Source organism: Canis lupus, chromosome 23, assembly GCF_003254725.2.
Source record: "Canis lupus dingo isolate Sandy chromosome 23, ASM325472v2, whole genome shotgun sequence".
NCBI classification, from domain to species: Eukaryota; Metazoa; Chordata; class Mammalia; order Carnivora; family Canidae; genus Canis; species Canis lupus.
This window is the reverse complement of record NC_064265.1, coordinates 20,557,058-20,571,571: the sequence shown is the minus strand read 5'-3', so window position 1 is coordinate 20,571,571 and position 14,514 is coordinate 20,557,058. Positions and strand designations below refer to the sequence as shown.

Here is a 14,514-nt window from a genome sequence, read left to right as displayed (position 1 = left end):
GTACCAAACTGCATGCGTGAAGACTCTATAGCCAGGTATGTGCTCTGGTGTTCAGGGAACTGAAAGAAGTCTGATGTGGCTGGACTGAAGGGCAGTGGAAGTAGGCAGAGGAATGCTGTGGCACAAGGTAAGATTGAAAAATGAGGCTAGGGTCAAATCCAGTAGAGTTTGGCTGTTAGGAAAATTGTCTGGCTGCTAGACTAGAAGAGCAGAGTATAAGATTGGAGGCTGATAGTATAGTCATCCAGGTAAGAGAGGGTGGTATTCTGGTTTAGGGTGGTAACAGTAAAGATGGAAAGAGGGAAACTGGAAGTATATTTTTCTTTTCTTTTTTCTTTCTTTCTCTCTCTCTCTCTTTTTTTTTTTTTTTTTTTAGAAATTTCATTTATTTATTTGGCAGAGAGAGAGAGAGCACAAGCAGGGTGAGCAGCGGGCAGAGGGAGGGGCAGAAGCAGGCTCCCTGCTGAGGAAGGAGCCCAAAGTGGGGCTTGATCCCAGAACTCTGGGATCATGACCTGAACTGAAGGCAGACACATAACAAGCTGAGCCCACCTAGGGCCCCTGGAGGTGTATTTTTTGAAGAAGAATTGACAAGCTGATGGATAGACAACAGAGGTGGTGGTGGGGGTATGTTAGAGGAAAGAGCGAAATTAACAGGTTTGAGTCTATTGGGGGAAATGGTGGTACCTGTTCTGAAATGGGGAAGATTCATGGTGGGAAGTAGTTTGGCAGACAGGATCAAGAATCTGAAGTAGGAACAGCATGATTTGCAGATGTTGTGTCACCAGGGCAATGTGACTGTAATATTGTGCCTAGAGCTGGCTCTTCTCAACTGTGTAGATAGCCCTGTGAAGATTTGGCCTTGCTGACAGGGAAACCAGAACTAGGTATTGGCTTCTTCTGAGGCAGGCTGGACATGTGAATAGTCCTCAGGGTCTCTGCCTGCTTTGTAGGAATAGGCGGACAGGCTCAGCCTGCCGGGCAGTGCCCTCTTTACACTCAACAAGACTCTTTGTTACTGCCCTCAGTGCTGCTGGGGCAGTGCCCAGCCCCTCTCTTGAGGTGCCCTGTTGGTTGCTCTCCTTGTCCCACTTTCGTCCCCACCCTAGATAGACTGAGGGCATTTTTGCTGTTTTTAAACTATAGTAGATAGATTTGATTAGTTCCTGATTGCAATGAAAGCACGGAAAAAAAAAAGAAATAAAAGCACAGAATATGAAAAATACTAAACTTAATCTGAAAAAAAGATACAGAGTTGGGTTTAGTTAGGCAAAGCATCTATCAAGGTTGATCAAACCACAAATTAGTATTTATAATATTCTCTTAAGCTGTTTGCCTGGGCATGGAGAAAAAATAAAATGAAATAGATGAGTTGCTGATTTTTATGGGAAAGATAATTTTAGTCTGGAAATTTAAAGTAACTTTTTAGTCTTTAATATAGCAAAGATATGTATCTACAAACAGAGTTGTAAATATACCATGGTCATTTTTTTTTAAAGATTTTATTTATTTATTAGAGAGAGAGAGAGAGAGAGAGAGAGGCAGAGACACAGGCAGAGGGAGAAGCAGGCTCCGTGCAGGGAGCCCGACGTGGGACTGGATCCTGGTTCTCCAGGATCATGCCCTGGGCTGAAGGCGGCGCTAAACCATTAAGCCACCAGGGCTGCCCATCCATGGTCAATTTTACTAAAAAAAAAAAAAAAAAAAGTTCTGTTTTGGATATATTAAATGTAAAATATGAGACATTCAGATAAAAATGCCAGACAGGCAGTTGAACATGCATTGGAGAGCCAAAACTATCAATTTGAAGTTGCCATTATAAAGATACTTAAGTCCACTGAAATGACGAATATATGTACAGAAAGGGTATAGAAAAAAAGATGACCCAGGACCAAAGGACCAAGCCTTCTGACATCATAGCACTTAGAGATGAATAAAGAGGAAGGAGTTTGTCTTCTAGGGAGTAGGGGGAAAACCAGGAGAGTACTTAATTCTTAGTTGAGTAGGTCTGAAATTGATCATGAGTAAAATTTTCAAGTGAATAAAAAAGTGGAATAAGATTGTAATTATTTACTCTCCTTCCCAGGACAGTAATAAGTAAATAAAGATTATCAAGTTACATGGAAATTTCAAGAGCACAGTTGACTCTTGAATAATGGAGGGGTTAAGGTCACCAACTCCCTCCCCCCCCCCCCCCCCCCCCCCGTTAAAAAATCCGCATACAACTTTTGACGCCCCCAGAACTTAACTACTAATAGCCTACTGTTCGCCAGAAGCCTTACCGATAAGATAAACAATTGATTAACACATATTTTATATGTTACATGTAATACACTCTGTATTCTTACTGTAAACTAGAGAAAAAATGTTAAAAAAATAAAAAACAGGATGCGCTGTATTTATGAAAAACAGTTCATATTTTAAGTGGACCTGTGCAGTTCAAACTCATATTGTTCAGGGGTCAACTGTAATTTCTTTTGCAGTTTTCCAAGATTGTTCATATTACCTATTCAACCAGGCTCTGTAATTGGGCTCAAGAGGGAAGGTTTTCCCCTTGAAGGGAAACATCTGAATGTTGTCCAGTCAGGCTGAGGGGCCAATTTAATTAGGAACACATATGAGAACTCGAAGGTGGTCTGTGACTATGGACTGAACATAGCCAGTTGCGTGTGTGTCATTATTGTCTTTCTCTTCTAGTATATTCTCATTAGAGAAGTCATTGCTTGTAGCGTGTCAGTTTATGTATGCCTAGCTCCTATCTCTTGGAACACACCACACAAGTGTGATCAGCATATACTCTTCATTTTTGTCTTTGACTCTGAGATAGAGCTCAGGAATATTATACCTGGAGAACAGTTAAGGCTACTCTTAAAGCCAGGGTTGACTTAAGTGTGCTCTCAAAACTTTTTGTGGGTATGTGGACCACCTTTCTGTTACCAGTGCTGCCTGTGTCCTTTGTATGCAGAGGCCAAAGAGAAGTAGCAACCTGAAAAACCTTTCCCTATACAAGTGCTTAAGCATAGCCTTCTCTCCATTTCTTTCATTTGGACTTTAAGGCCTAGCTCAAATACCACCTCCATTCTGTAATTTTCTCTGCTCTTACTGCACCCATAGCAGCTGCTACTTTGAGTGAGAAGCAGTGTTGCACAGTGGTTTCTTCTGGAGAGATTGTCGAGGGACCGCATACATATATATATGTATGTATGTGTATATATATATATGTATGTATGTATATGTATATATGTATGTATGTATATATATACACACACACACACAATGGATATATACATATATATCATGTGTATATATATATATGATTTTTGTCTTTAATTCTGTTAGTGTATAGTGTATCACATTTATTGATTTGAGTATGTTGAATAGTCCTTGCATTCCAGGGTTAAATACTACTTGGTCATGGTATATAAACTTTTTAATGTGTTGTATTCAGGATACACATACCCCTTTTCATCTAGTTGTGTAACTTTTTTTGTGCCTTACTTTCTTCGTCTGTAAAATTACATATGTTTGTGTGAGGATTATAAGTTCACAGATGCAAAACACTCAAAATAGTGCCTGATGCATAAAGGCTCAATAATTGTTAGTTGCTGATGGAATTATTATATTTATAAGGGTTAAATGCATTTACTTTCTTCACTTGTTTTGAAGATAGTGAAGGTATATGGCACACCTAATTCATTATCTTCTCAATATGGTATATTACATATAATAGGTATTCAAATATTTTCATGCAGTACTAAGGCAAAGAACTTAAGAATGTTGTATTTTTCTTTAAATAACTAAGCATACATGTAAATGTCTTGTGTGTGACCCTAGATTGCTTGATTGTCAATATCTTTTGATGAAGGATTTCCATTTTTACTAGTATGTAGAAGTCTCATCAGCTAATGGGCTGATGTCAATAAAAGGAAAACAATTAGAAAATTCATTAGGAGGTTGCACTATTTTATCACTAAATTAACCCAGTTTTTTTGTTTGCAAAACTCATTAATTTGGGTTATGCTTATTGTCAGCTGAAATAACTTTTTTCCTTAAAATGTAATCTCTAGTTTTTTATATTAAATACACTCAGTACTTTGCCTCATTCTCAGGTCTGTAAATTGTTTTAGATCTTATATCTTGCAACAAGGCTTACCACCATCAATAGTTTAGGAGAGAGAGTAATCAATTTTGAAAATATGAGCTCCTGCTTAAGCTAAAAAATTTTCTATACGATGTATTTATTAGTTATTTCTTCATAGGGTGAGCTTTAAGTTTGGTTGTAAACTCTCAAGTTCCTGGGGGAGGATTATTATTTTTTTATTATTTTTTTATTTTATTTTATTTTTTTAATTTTTTTAAAAATTTATTTATGATAGTCATACAGAGAGAGAGAGAGGCAGAGACACAGGCAGAGGGAGAAGCAGGCTCCATGCAGGGAGCCCGACGTGGGACTCGATCCCAGGTCTTCAGATCACGCCCTGGGCTGAAGGTGGCGCTAAACCGCTGAGCCACCCGGGCTGCCCCGAAATAAAGATTATTAATAGTGAAAATTTATTATATTGATTAGCTAGTCAAATAGATATTAACAATTAAAGTTTAATTTTATTAAAATTTTATTTTTGATTAGCTGTCTGTAAAATAAACTCATTTAAATATTCTATTGGAATATTTAATTGACCCTCAAAAGTAAAATACAAAACTGAACTTGTTCCCTCTAACAAATCTGCTTCATCAGCAGTCTTTGTTGTTCAGTTAATAGCAAATCCATCTCTCCATTAGGATGAAGATCTTGGGATCATCCTTGATTCCATTCGTTCTCTCTCACTCTACATCCATTCTGTCAGCAAAGCCTTTTAACCTACTCAAAATACCGATACAGGCTCACCACTTCTCACTTCCTCCATTGTTACTATTCTGGTCTAGCCCATCTTCATTTCTTGCCTGAGTGAATTGCCACAGCTTCCCAGTGGTTCTTTCTGCTTCTGTCCTTCCTTCTCTGTAGTCTTTTCTTAATATGACAGGATGATCCTTTTAAAATGAAAGTTCATATTACTTCTTGGATTCCCATTACAATAATCTGTGAAACAGTAAGTGGTCAGGTCCCTCTTTATCTCTTTGACCTCAGCTCATATTCTCTTGATTACTCTGTTCCTGCTGCACTGGCCTCTTTCCTATTCTTCTAACATACCAGATGTACTTTCACCTCAGGGTCTCTATAGTGGTGGTTTCCTCTGCTTGGATTGCTCTTCCTTTGAATTAGTCCCTGACCTTTAGTCTTTCCTGGGATGTCACCTTAGTGGCCTACTCTGACTACCCTACCTCAGCAGGCCAATCATCATCTCTTTCCACAGGCCTAAACACCTCACATTTACCTATGACTATATGTATTGCCTATTTTTTCCCATTAGATTTTTGGTATCATAGGGCAGCCTGAGTGGCTCAGTGGTTTAGCACCGCCTTCGGCCCAGGGCCTGATCCTGGAGACCCGGGATCGAGTCCCACATCGGGCTCCCTGCATGGAGCCTGCTTCTCCCTCTGCCTGTGTCTCTGCCTCTCTCTCTCTCTCTCTCTCTCTCTCTCTGTTTCTCTGTCTCTCATGAATAAATGAATAAAGTCTTTAAAAAAGAAAGATTTTTGGTATCATAAAGGCACTGATTGATAATCTAAGTGTTTAATATATTATGCTTTATTGGCAACAGGGCGTTACTAGTACTCTTCAAGCCTCTCTCATTTTCTCTTTTGTTCATGCCTCTCCCGATGTCTGGTCGTTTTTAAAATTGTTTATTTAAAAAATATGATTGGATATTATTCTCAGGCAGATAAAGATCTGTTGTAGAGCTTTAGTCTGATACATCAAGCTTTATTCTTCAGGTGAAGTTAAAAGTAACAAATCCTTTTATCTTGTATTCTCGAGTATAGTCATGAGCAGCCCCCAAAGCCAGAAGTACATTGGATCAGAAAGACTATTTGTGGAGTTTATGGAAATGTGTTTTAAAGTGTTTCTACAATCTTTGCTTGTGAATACAAATGTCATGGGATGACAGCCTTCACCGTTTTATTAGAATCTTTATGATTTAGAGGGTGATCATTTTATTCTATTGACAGTATGGAGCACTTTGCAGGTGGGTATCAAGGTTAATTATCAGACTGAGGAGTGAAGCAGTGCATTCTACTAACTTGCAAGTCTTTCTGAGAAAAATTGAATTATTGCCATTAAAGTGTTATTAAGTTAATAAATTGCTTAATAAAAGCAATTAAAACCTCCAGATTTCTTATAACTTGCCATAACTGCATTGCTTGAAAATAGTTATCACTGAATAGAAATATGAAGAGGATCAAATAACTGTTGAAGTTTAAACAAAGGGAACTGCAAAGAAAACCTTCAGAGGATGCTCTCCTGGTTGTTAGGTTTTTTGGTAAACAGAATTCTTTGTTGCTCTAGAGACAGTAATTTGGACAGTTTTAAAATATCCTTTGTTGAGTGCTTCTTTTTCTATTTTTTTTCTTTTTAAAGATTTTATTTATTTATTCATGAGAGACAGAGAGAGGCAGAGACACAAGCAGGAGGAGGAGCAGGCTCCATGCAGGGAGCCCAATGCAGACTCCATCCCAGGACTCCAGGATCACGTGCTGAGCCAAAGGCAGATGCTTAACCCCTGAGCCACCCGGGTGTCCTATGAGTGCTTATTTTGTATCAGGTCTTATGCTTCATCTTTTTAGGCTCCCAGTAGTTCTGTAATGGCAGGTATTATGGTGTCATTTTTCTCTTTCTCTTTCTCTTTCTCTTTTTCTTTTCTTTTCTTTTCTTTTCTTTTCTTTTCGTTTCTTTTCTTTTCTCTTTTCTTTTCTTTTCTTTTCTTTTCTTTTCTTTTCTTTTCTTTTTCTTTTCTTTTCTTCTTTTTATTTACTTATTCATGAGAGACACAGAGAGAAGGGGGGCAGAGACACAGGCAAAGGGAGAAGCAGGCTCCATACAGGGAGCCCGACGTGGGACTCGATCCTGGGGCCTCCAGGATCAGGCCCTGGGCTGAAGGTGACGCTAAACCGCTGAGCCACCCGGGCTGCTCTGGTGTCATTTTTCTAAATATATTTATTCAATCTCTGAGCCTCAGATTTTCCTATCAGACTTCAAATATTGGGCCTTTTACCATACATGTTGACCCCCATCCCGCAACTTTTCTCTGACTTTTTATTTCATATTTGATATTCTGAATTTTCTCTCGAAAGCATGTACTCACTTTGATGTTATGGCTTTAAGAAAATTATTTATTTACTGTTAGAAATAATATCATTTTGTGGCTCAGCAAAAAATTATTTTGTCGTTAGTTTAGGCATAATCATTTTGGCAAGTTCACAGCTTTTATTCAAGCTATGGTTAGGTTAATCGAACTTCTGAATAGCTCTCTGATATTTTAAAATTTAAAAATAATTTGTCTTTTTCTTGGCCTTAGGGCTTTAATAATGATTTTTTTTTTTTTTTAACTGAATAGTCCTCTCTAAAGTACTTAAATAGGATGCGGGAAATTGTGTTCCACCTAATGCCAATTTAGAGAATATTTACATTAAAAATATTTATTTATTAGAGAGCCCCAGTGGAGGAGGGAGTAGAGGGAGATGGAAAGAGAGTGTCTAAAGTGCTCTCTGTGCGGAGCCATGCAGCCCAACACAGGGCTCCATCTCAAGACCCTGAAGCCCAATCAAGAGTCAGACACTTAATTGAGAGCCGCCCAGGCAAGGCATCCCAGTATTTTACCTTTTATATAGAAATTATGATGCTTCAGGATTTTTTTAGCCTGCATATTCACTCATTTTCACTTGATATTTTAGCTGCCACTGTGTATCAGTGACACATCCCTGATGATTTTTCTCTTTTCCAAAGACAATTTTTTTAAAACCTGTGCAGCATTTAAATCTCTTATTATATCTATTTTTTTAAAGATTTTAATGATTTATTCATGAGAGACACAGAGAGAGAGAGGAGAGACATAGGCAGAGAGAGAAGCAGGCTCCATGCAGGGAGCTTGATGTGGGACTTGATCCCGGGACTCCCTGCATCACGCGCTGAGCCAAAGGCAGGCACTCAACTGCTGAGCCACCCAGGTGTCCCTCTTACTATATCTATTAAGGGAGACTTTAATAGGTAGAAAAAGCATATATCCTGATTTTTAAGTGGAAAAAAAAAAAAGGCGAATTGTGAAGTGGGAGACATTTTAAATAGGCTTAGTTTTTTTTTTAATAAAAAAACTTTGAAGATAAATATGCTTTGTGTGGAAATTTTAACCAAGAAAGATTCAATGATCCTTAGTAATTATCACCATATGTTAACAAATTTATATTAGCATACATTATTTGTATATAAAGATTGATTAGTTTCTAGTTTTCTGTATATTTTCTAATACACTTTCTTTTGAATAAGTTACAGATCTCTGTGCAGTGGACTTTTAAGTACAGTGTTCATTAGACTCCTTAATGAAGATTTTTACAGTCAAAGTGGAAGAGGGCCAACTTTATTGTTTGTGCAGCAGCATAATTAACTATACAAAGTTTATTATAGCTGAGTACTAGAACAATGCTTCCAAGAGGAAAACATACAGATAAGATTAGTAAATAACAGCAATGTGTGAGGCTGGCCAGTGGTAATAATGCTTTCATTGGGTGGCTCTTGAATTTGTAAGTACATGCTTATATTTTTCAGATAATAGGAACTAAAATGCCAAATTTCTTTAAAAACCTTTATTTTTTTATAAATTTATTTTTTATTGGTGTTCAATTTGCCAACATATAGAATAACACCCAGTGCTCATCCCATCAAGTGCCTCCCCTCAGTGCCCATCACCCAGTCACCCCCACTGCCCGCCCACCACCCCTAGTTCGTTTCGCAGAGTTAGGAGTCTCTCATGTTCTGTCTCCCTTTCTGGTATTTCCCACTCATTTTTTCTCCTTTCGCCTTTATTCCCTTTCACTATTTTTTATATTCCCCAAATGAATGAGACCGTATAATGTTTGTCCTTCTCCGATTGACTTAGTTCACTCAGCATAATACCCTCCAGTTCCATCTCCATGTTGAAGCAAATGGTGGGTATTTGTCGTTTCTAATGGCTGCAGTAATATTCCATTGTATACATAAACCACATCTTCTTCTTCTTTTTTTTTTTTTAAGATTTATTTATTCAGAGACAGAGACACAGACACAGGCAGGGGGAGAAGCAGGCTCCATGCAGGGAGCCCAATGTGGGACTCGATCCGGGGCCTCCAGGATCACACCCCAGGCTGCAGGTGGCACTAAACTGCTGTGCCACCGGGGCTGCCCTAAACCACATCTTCTTTATCCATTCATCTTTCGATGGACACCGAGGCTCCTTCCACAGTTTCGCTATTGTGGACATTGCACTATAAACATCGGGGTACAGGTGTCCCGGCGTTTCATTGCATCTGTATCTTTGGGGTAAATCCCCAGCAGTGCAATTGCTGGGTCATAGGGCAGATCTATTTTTAACTCTTTGAGGAACCTCCACACAGTTTTCCAGAGTGGCTGCACCAGTTCACATTCCCACCAACAGTGCAGGAGGGTTCCCCTTTCTCCACATCCTCTCCAACGTTGTGGTAAAAAACCTTTTTTAAAGAAGATTTTATTTATTTTTAAAGATTTTATTTATTTATTCATGAGAGATACAGAGAGAGAGAGAGGCAGAGAGACATAGGCAGATGCGGAACTCCATCTGAGGACCCTGGGATCAGGACCTGAGCCAAAAGCAGACATTCAACCACTGAGCCACCCAGGTGCCCCTAAATATTTTATTTTTTAAAGTAAGCTCTGCAGCCAACCAGGGGCTCAAAATCACAACCCCAAGATCAGGAGTTGCATGCACTACCCATTGAGCAAGCCAGGTGCCCCCAAAATGCCTAAGTTTAATTGCCATTGCTAATGCACTATAATAAAATAATTGAAATTTCACTTGGAGAAACGATTGTTATGTATACTTTGATTCTGCAAGACTTTTGGCTCTTTTGTATGACCATTGAATAATGTTAGAAAGGTAATGAAAATATACTCGAAGATACATTTTTTTTTTGTTTCTGATTTTGCTGAATTAGACAAAGAAAAATGATACATTTGAATATTTATTTATTAAAAAGATCTTATTTATTTGAGAGAGAGATAGCAAGAGAGAGCACTTGGGGAGGAGAGGGAGAAGTAGGTTCTCAAGCAGGGAGCCCATCTTGCCGCTGGATCCCAGGACCCCTGGCATCATGACCTGAGCCAAAGGCAGATACTTAACCAAATGAGCCACCCATGCTCCCCAAATAATTACTTTAATAATAGAATAAAATAGAATAAAAATTTGTGGTAGGGTCAGTACTGTGCAGGCTTTTGTCCATCTCACATTTTCTGGGAAAGTCCTATTTCAGATACTACTCCTTGTTTTCCTTTTATGTAAATAAATTTGTAAATGAAAATACCCTTTGGATCTATTTATTATGGTCTAGTAAAAGTGCTTACCCAATGTTTCAGTCACTTTGGGAACACACACAAAAAAGGGAGATGATGATGAAAATATGGAGATTACAGTTAATTTACATAAAAGTGGAGGGTTTCATAAAAGGAAAAACCCCACAGAGGATTTATTGTCCAGTAAAAAAGGATAATGTAACTGATTATATATTATATTTTGTTTGAAAGAAGGCAAAAGGAAATAATGTGATCTCATATGTGATAGACATTTTGCTGAATATTGTCATATTATTTATTTAGTCTTCACAACATCTGTTCCAGGTAGGTATCACTTTCATTGTACAGATGGGGAAATTGAATCTCAAGGAGTTTACATTGCTGAAGGTTGCATAAAGCCAACACTCAAAACCTAAATCTCTAAACCCTTTATTTATTTATTTATTTATTTATTTATTTATTTATTTATTTATTTATTTAAGATTTTATTTATTCATGAGAAACAGAGAAAGGCAGAGACAGAGGCAGAGGGAGAAGCAGGCTCCATGCAGGGAGCCTGATGTGGGACTCCATCCCAGGATTGCGGTATCACACCCTGAGCCAAAGGCAGATGCTCAACTGCTGAGCCACCCAGGTGTCCCATCCTTAAGCCCTTTAAGTCCCATTTTCTTTTTACTAAATCATAATAAATGACTAGAAAACCTAAAAGGATATAATTTCTTGAAGCTTGACTGAATTGATAATATTGAATATCTTTAATTAAATGCTACAACTAAACTTAACAAAAAAAGTATTACAGGCCTTAGTTGGTTCTCAAATATACCAATTCAGGTTAGCAGGGGACTCTTGATATTCATAATAATAACATGAATTATTGAAGTCATTAGAGTAATCAAGCAAATTGTTTAGTAATTATGTATTATAGTAGAATAACGTTTTACGGTTTTAAAGAGCACTTTCATATCTGTTATCTGAGCAGCTTAAACCTTTCATTAGATCTACCATATAATTGGTTTTGTTATTTCTTGACCTTTTTAAAGTGAGGAAAAACCTTGCCTCTTTAAATTCAGGAACTCTCTTTGCCTATTTACATAGGTACATCTTTCATTCTACTTCCCAACTGTTATGTGCATGGTTGGGCAATTATAGTTAAATGAATGGATGAATAGATAAATAAAAGGCAGATTTCAAAAGGAGGAGCAAGAAGTTTCAGGTGAACGTATACTCACAAGTTGTTGCAAATGGGCCATAAAGTAAATTCTGAGCATAGACTACTTGGTTATAATCAATTAAAATGAAACATTTTATTAAATCTTTTTTTCTTGTTAAGTTATAGTCATATATGTGTGTCTTCCCCAGGAATTACATGAGACTGTATAACAAAGCACCTAGATCTTTGCCTGGCACTTACTGGGCACTCAGTCACTAATTATTAAGTGAAAAATAACCAGAGAGGAGACCTTCTAGACTTTATATTATTTTTTCCTTTTTTCAAAACAGTTCCCAATGAAAATACGTAAAATAATTTATTAATTGCTAAAATATTATAAAACTTGACTGGGTTTGTATTACTGTTCTGTTATCTACGTAACAGAATCGCTACGTATCTATTCAACTATGTAATATCTAATTATTATCTGAATTTAAAGTAGAGATTTTTAAAGCAAATATCTTTTGCTTTAAAAACAAAGATATTTGAGCCTAAAGAATTCTTTCAGAGTATTGAAAAGGCATCTCATTGAAGGTGAGCTGAATTTTGAGGCTCATTTGTAAAGGCTCTTCTCACTGTACCTCTCCTCCAGAAATTAATTTATAAAATAATTCTACTGAAATTTACTCCTTCTACTAAATACATCTACTGACATTACTCCTTTTATTAAAGAGAAACAGTAACTTGTAAAAAGTCACTTCTAAGTTCATTTTGTTTTTCTGTCTTTTTTTTTTAAATTATTTATTTATTTATTTATGATAGTCACAGAGAGAGAGAGAGAGGCAGAGACATAGGCAGAGGGAGAAGCAGGCTCCATGCACCAGGAGCCCGACGTGGGATTCGATCCCGGGTCTCCAGGATCGCGCCCTGGGCCAAAGGCAGGCGCTAAACCGCTGCGCCACCCAGGGATCCCTGTTTTTCTGTCTTTTACCCAAACAGCAACTCTAATTTGTAAACATTTTAGTGTTGTATTTTAAAAGGATACTATTGCCATGTAAAAATTTTGGTTAGCATAGAGCTTTAGTAGAATCCATTGCAAATGCCAAGCACGTGTATTTTTGCCTCTGGTTCCCAATTCAAATAATTTTTATCCTCATTTCTCTCTATTGCAGAAGTACAGATCATGTTTCCCTTTTTTGGCAGTTAGTTGAATACTTTTAAAAAAAAATCAAAACAATTATTCATTGCCCTCATGTACCCCAGCTTCGCACATTTCTGTAGATGCTTTGATCAGCTGATTGCCTTAATGACCGACGTCTGATCTTTTTGAATATGGGAATACTCATTAGGTAACATGGTCTGAATTACCCCATATCCACACTGGTGTTCTCTCTCTTTTACAGATAGGAAAGGAATTTCTCTGGAATTTCCCTAAGACTACGTACGGCTTAATTCCCCACTATAATCCCTGATAGGGGTTAAGGGGAACAGGTGAACTTCTGAGTTGTTCCACAGAATATGAGTTCTGCCAGCTAAATGGAACATTAAAATTTAGAACATTCAGCACAAAAACATCTGATCAGCTTGCATATGGAAACTCAAAAAAGATTGTGCTGCATTATACAGTTAAAATGTAAGACATAAACATTGAAGTTGCATGGCATCAGAACCACTTTTAGAATTTTTAATGCAAACATTATCTCACATGCATTGCCTCTTGCTTTAACTTCTGTAATTTGAGTATGTATGCTTTTTTTTAAAATATTTTTTTCTTTATTTATGATAGTCACACAGAGAGAGAGAGAGAGAGAGAGAGAGGCAGAGACACAGGCAGAGGGAGAAGCAGGCTCCATGCACCGGGAGCCCGACATGGGACTCAATCCCGGGTCCCCAGGATCGCGCCCCGGGCCAAAGGCAGGCGCCAAACCGCTGGGATCCTGAGTATGTATGCTTAATGTCCCTTAGAGAAGGGAGGGAGCCTGTTTGGGAGAAATAAAGTTTAAAGAGTATAGGGGAGTCATTCAGCCATTCCTGTCTTTCTGAAAGTGAATGTGTGTTTCTCAGAGTTGGAAGATGTTCTTTCACTTCTTGATTGTGTTTCATAGTATGAACAACTCCCTCTCCTGAGTGTGAGTCTGGCATTCTTGAACAGATAGGCTATTTCATCTATATTCAGCTGAATGGACAGGTATCTGAACAGTGCTAGAGGAAAACTGACTGTTTTGGCCTTACTGAACGATAATAATTTATAGGCTGACTTGAGAGATATTCAGAGGTAATTTTAATTTTGACTGGGCAATTTTTGCCTTTTACAATGACTTTAGAACCTAATTCTGGAGTAAGATGTAACATTGCTATACTTTCACATGCATTAAAGATTAACTAGATCAACAGAGCTGAAGCAAATGGAAACATTTGAGAATAAATGGCTGAACATTCAAGGGTGCCTGGGTGGCGCAGTTGGTTAAGCATCTCAGGGGTGTGGGATCAAGCTTTCTGTTGAGCTCTGTGCTCCGTGTGGAATCTGCTTGAGTTTCTCTCTCCCTCTCCCTCTGCCCCCTCCCTGCACTCTGTCTCTCTCTCTCTAAAATAAATAAATCTTAAAAAAAAATATTAAGTAAGATATAGATAAATAATTCTTTAATCAATCAGTTTTCTTTAAAGGCTGGTTAATGTACTTTCCAGCTTCTTAAAATTTTGGCCACAGAGAACAAGTGGGAAGGAAGGGATTGATTCAGGATAGTTGTAGTTAAATTAGCCAAAATAAGGGATTCTAGAGATCTTGATATAAATACATTAAATAAAAAGCTGGTCATTTTCATTAAATCTGATGGTTAAAAAGGCTTTAACATTAATCTAAAGTTTTAAAAATATACATTCTTGAGGAATTGCCTAGTAGCTAATAAGTTATATG

The 14,514-nt window shown here is 37.6% G+C and overlaps 1 protein-coding gene across 11 annotated transcripts in view; it reads left to right on the top strand.

Annotated features, from left to right (window-relative positions):
* LOC112668619 (ubiquitin-conjugating enzyme E2 E2) overlaps window positions 1-14,514 on the top strand; it is a 404,581-nt gene that overhangs the window by 63,815 nt on the left and 326,252 nt on the right. The window contains exon 1 of one of the 11 annotated variants that reach the window (XM_049099625.1): window positions 5,574-13,541. The exons of the other annotated variants lie outside the window; for them this stretch is intronic. The gene's annotated coding sequence lies outside the window, so the exon portion shown is untranslated. Of the gene's footprint in view, window positions 1-5,573; window positions 13,542-14,514 lie in introns of those variants that run through there. 11 annotated transcript variants of the gene reach the window in all.